The sequence below is a fragment of the Megachile rotundata genome, unplaced genomic scaffold (assembly GCF_050947335.1).
Source record: "Megachile rotundata isolate GNS110a unplaced genomic scaffold, iyMegRotu1 scaffold0114, whole genome shotgun sequence".
Lineage (NCBI taxonomy): Eukaryota > Metazoa > Arthropoda > Insecta > Hymenoptera > Megachilidae > Megachile > Megachile rotundata.
The window spans coordinates 22,501-27,500 of record NW_027473411.1 but is presented as its reverse complement, the minus strand read 5'-3'; the positions used below and the strand labels follow the sequence as shown (position 1 = coordinate 27,500).

The following is a 5,000-nucleotide window of genomic DNA, read 5'->3' as shown; positions in this document are numbered from 1 at the left end:
TTGATTCGTGTTGCGTACTCTCTCGACCCCGTGTGAAAACACGAGAGAGAATATAAAGAAATATTTTGGGACGTTTGGTAACGAAATGCATGGGTTTGCGAAAAAAAATTGTTAAATTTCTTGTTTTTTTTTTTTCGCCCGCTTCGTGAGAGACTCTCATTTTATTTTCTTTCTCTCTATAAATTTTGTCTTTGGACCAAAGGGAACACCCCCTTTTAGCCTCTCTCTATTTCGTGTTAAACGAGAAACGAAATTTAGAGTGTGACACGGAGGCTTTCACGCGGGGGGTGTCCGGGTAACCGATGGAAATCGAACCACGAAACCGCTTCGACGAACGAAGTCGCAACTTCACGAGAGTCCGCCTGCTTACGACGGACGATATGGTAACGTATCGCTTTACGGACCGGCTGAGAAGCGAAAACGATAGCGTAGTCTCCTTCGTTGGTAGACCGATCTGACGCCGGCCATGGAGTGTCCGTATTGAATCTCGCGATACCGCCAAGACGTCCAATATATGTAAGCAGCGAGCAGGAGACTCTGTGTTACGCGCGACAGCGCGTTTCGTATTTTCCACGGTTTTTGAATGACTTTACCACCCGGAACGGACTGAAAACTCGCCGCACGAAGAGAAATGCGTCACAGAGCGTTGTTTCATCGGCGGTTCTGTAGTTTTATACGGTCCTTTACCCGTCCATGGACGTTATCGTGTCGTCTTAATCATCAATCAGCTCGGGTAAATCTGTGAACAGAGCTATGACGGGACGACGTCCGAATACCGATACTCGATCTTGCGCTTGGATTGGAGTTAGTATTCTATGGACAATCGAACGAATTTATAAACCAGGTTAAATAAATCACGTACATACTGGTTTTCAGACGCTGAGTTGTTAAATATGAACAAAAATTTTTATACGATTACCCTGAACGGTGGATCACTTGGCTCGTGGGTCGATGAAGAACGCAGCTAATTGCGCGTCAACGTGTGAACTGCAGGACACATGAACATCGACATTTCGAACGCACATTGCGGTCCACGGATACAATTCCTGGACCACGCCTGGCTGAGGGTCGTTTATATAACTAAAGACTGCTTGCGTTTGCCTTTAGCAGCAAAAGGTTTTCTCTTCATTGTTAAATTTTTTTCGGTACCGCTCGTCGTTCGACTAGATAAAACGAAACTGTTAAACGCCGAAAAGTCGAACGTTTCGGAGCGGGATCCGATGGTCGAACGCGAGAGAGAGAACAACTTGCGAAATTGGCGAAAACGTACGAGCGATGGTTGGACATTTCGTCGGCGTTTGACGCGGAGAATGTTAAATGGAACGTTCGTGTCTCGCCCTCTCTTTGCTAGTGTTCATTTTTTTCACAGGCGACAGAAGAACATTTTCGTATATCTCGCAATTCTTAGTTTTTAGGATCTTCTCGGCGGAATGCGCTTATCTCGGCTTGCGTGAGTCGTGGTTTCTAGTTAAACCCCTAAAAGAGACCATATACGACCGCCCGTGAAAGAGCGCTCCCGAGTCGAAAACACCTAACTACAGAAGGATATTTAGACGAGAGAGAAAATGATTCTTCGCCCTGCGAGAGAATTGTTAGACACCAATTGAAGGAAGCAAGCCGAGAGTAGAGCGTGTTTACGGCGTTTCTCCGCGCTCCCGACGTTGTCTGAAATGATTGTCGAATTTTTTTTTCGACGGTGCGAAAGTTTATACAACGAGGGGAAAAGTTAAAAATAAACGTGCGACGGAAGCTCTTTCACGGTTAAATTATTACGAGATCGTAGCTTCGCCACGTTTTTTTTAACATTTACAAGCGCAGATCGCTTCGTTGTCGTTGATTAGAAGCGGAAGACCGCGCGATCCCAATACGGGTTCCGGTCGTCCAGTCCTCGAAGTGCATAATTGTGCCGGACGGACGTTGAAAAACCCGGACCGATCGAACGATAAACGCTTATTTGGTGATCGTCTTGCGAGAGTCTCCCTTCATTGTTGTTCGTGTGTTAAATTTCTTTTATCGAACAACGGTCGAACGCAAATGAACAATGACATTTACACCGAAGATCGATCTCGAAACGCTTTTGTTCCTCCTTTTGTGCGCTCGTGGTTTCATCGAACGATATATACACGACGAAGGTGTACCACGCACGTTAAAAATGGGATTTCTTTTTTCCTTTAACCCTTTATTCTCTGGACCATGATAAGTCACCGATGGTTTACATGGCTGTCTCTGGCATTCTCGCCCTTTTCTTGGGATTTTGCGTCGGAACGCGACAGCAAAAGAAAAAACGTATCGGACGATGCGTCTTTACGGTTTATCGACCGTCGAGTGTATATTCGAACGTAAATATGTTGTAACGGTATATGTATCCTTTAGGGGACAAAAGAAACATGAAACGATCGTGTGCGAGAGCGCGCCGAGGGTAAGAAGAAAAGGTGTCCGACCTTTATCTCCTCGTTGTCGTAGTCTCTCCTCGTCGTTTGTTTTAACGCGCCCTGGATAGATAAAAAGATATATCCGATTATAATATATACATATATACTCCGACGCGAGTCGAGAACAACCGGACGTCGTCGTCGTCGTTTTTTTTTTTTGTCGTTGTCCCGCCTGCCCGAATATGCGGCGTTTTAAGTGCCTTTTTTCTTTTGTCGAACAAAAGAGAGAGGAGACACCGAGCTTTCATTTTGGCTCGTACGTACCTTCGAGTAGTCGACGATATTGTGTTGATCCGAAAAGAGAAAAATAGTTGGTTATCGAACGATACAAGGAAAAAATCGAACGACATAATCCCTGTGCGTCGTTGGTATTAATATACCTTTCGTATTACGTGTCGAAACCCCGAAAAGAGCGTACAGTTTGTGGTATAACTTTGAAAAGAAATAATAAAATTTCGACGACCTCAGAGCAGGCGAGATTACCCGCTGAATTTAAGCATATTAATAAGCGGAGGAAAAGAAACTAACAAGGATTTCCTTAGTAGCGGCGAGCGAACAGGAATGAGCCCAGCACTGAATCCCGCGGTTAACGCCGCTGGGAAATGTAGTGTTCAGGAGGATCCGTTTATCCCGAGACATCGAATCGCGTCCAAGTCCATCTTGAATGGGGCCACTTACCCATAGAGGGTGCCAGGCCCGTAGCGACCGGTACGCGTCTCGGGTGGATCTCTCCTTAGAGTCGGGTTGCTTGAGAGTGCAGCCCTAAGTGGGTGGTAAACTCCATCTAAGGCTAAATATGACCACGAGACCGATAGCGAACAAGTACCGTGAGGGAAAGTTGAAAAGAACTTTGAAGAGAGAGTTCAAGAGTACGTGAAACCGTTCAGGGGTAAACCCGAGAAACCCAAAAGATCGAATGGGGAGATTCATCGTCAACGAAGCTGGCTCCCGTGTTGGTGCGATAGTGCCCCGGATGGTCCCGTTACGGCGGGTTTCCCATCGGCGTGGGCACACCACCCGCGGCGAATGTTCCGGCTATGTAGTCGTGCACTTCTCCCCTAGTAGAACGTCGCGACCCGTTGCGTGTCGGTCTAAGGCCCGAGGCGAAGACTGTCCGTCGCTTTTAGCGTACGATGACAGCCCCTTGGATGCCCGGCCGACTGCGCGACGGTACTCAGACGGTATCGGGCCGCAAAATTCTCGAACGCACTGCGTCCAGGACCGCCGCAAGCTCGTTCCAGTCTAGATACCGGATGTACGGACTTAGCGCCGTAACCGGGCCTGGCGGGCTGTTGGCAGGCGGAGTCCTTGGACTGGCCAAACTTTGAATTACCGGTCGGCGACGCTATTGCTTTGGGTACTCTCGGGACCCGTCTTGAAACACGGACCAAGGAGTCTAACATGTACGCGAGTCATTGGGATTTGATAAACCTAAAGGCGAAATGAAAGTGAAAGTCGTCCGTGAAGTCGACTAAGGGAGGATGGGCCTCGTTACGATTAGGCCTCGCACTCCCGGGGCGTCTCGTTCTCATTGCGAGAAGAGGCGCACCTAGAGCGTACACGTTGGGACCCGAAAGATGGTGAACTATGCCTGGTCAGGACGAAGTCAGGGGAAACCCTGATGGAGGTCCGTAGCGATTCTGACGTGCAAATCGATCGTCGGAACTGGGTATAGGGGCGAAAGACTAATCGAACCATCTAGTAGCTGGTTCCCTCCGAAGTTTCCCTCAGGATAGCTGGCACTCGACTCGAACGCATAACGAGTCTCATCTGGTAAAGCGAATGATTAGAGGCCTTGGGGCCGAAACGACCTCAACCTATTCTCAAACTTTAAATGGGTGAGATCTCTGGCTTGCTTGAATTTTCATGAAGCCACGAGATATAAATTGATAAAATTTTTCTTGGATCAGAGTGCCAAGTGGGCCAATTTTGGTAAGCAGAACTGGCGCTGTGGGATGAACCAAACGCAGAGTTAAGGCGCCTAAGTCGACGCTTATGGGATACCATGAAAGGCGTTGGTTGCTTAAGACAGCAGGACGGTGGCCATGGAAGTCGGAATCCGCTAAGGAGTGTGTAACAACTCACCTGCCGAAGCAACTAGCCCTGAAAATGGATGGCGCTGAAGCGTCGCGCCTATACTCCGCCGTCAACGGCAAGTGCGCAGGAACGGGATTTAGTTCCCGTTCTCCATGAAGCCTTGACGAGTAGGAGGGTCGCGGCGGTGTGCGCAGAAGGGTCTGGGCGTGAGCCTGCCTGGAGCCGCCGTCGGTGCAGATCTTGGTGGTAGTAGCAAATACTCCAGCGAGGACCTGGAGGACTGACGTGGAGAAGGGTTTCGTGTGAACAGCCGTTGCACACGAGTCAGTCGATCCTAAGCCCTAAGAGAAATCTAATGTTGATGAGGTGTCCTAAAATTCACGCTTTTCGAACGCAAATGACAAACATACGTACGCTCGCACGCACGTACGCGCGCAAAAGGCAAAAAATGTTAAAAAGAGAAAAAAATTGCAGTTAAATAACAATTTACGTCGCCGTCGTTTCGTGTTTGTGTCCTAATCCACCGCTCGA

The 5,000-nt window shown here is 48.4% G+C and overlaps 2 non-coding genes across 2 annotated transcripts in view; both read left to right on the top strand.

Annotated features, from left to right (window-relative positions):
- The first annotated feature begins 916 nt into the window (after positions 1-916).
- On the top strand, positions 917-1,071 carry LOC143266224 (5.8S ribosomal RNA). The gene has a single exon (XR_013041285.1). It is a non-coding gene; the product is annotated as a 5.8S ribosomal RNA (ribosomal RNA).
- A 1,820-nt stretch (positions 1,072-2,891) lies between these two features.
- LOC143266231 (large subunit ribosomal RNA) overlaps positions 2,892-5,000 on the top strand; it is a 4,388-nt gene continuing 2,279 nt past the window's right edge. The window contains exon 1 of the ribosomal RNA XR_013041292.1: positions 2,892-5,000. This exon is cut by the window's right edge and continues 2,279 nt beyond it. This is a non-coding gene — a ribosomal RNA (large subunit ribosomal RNA).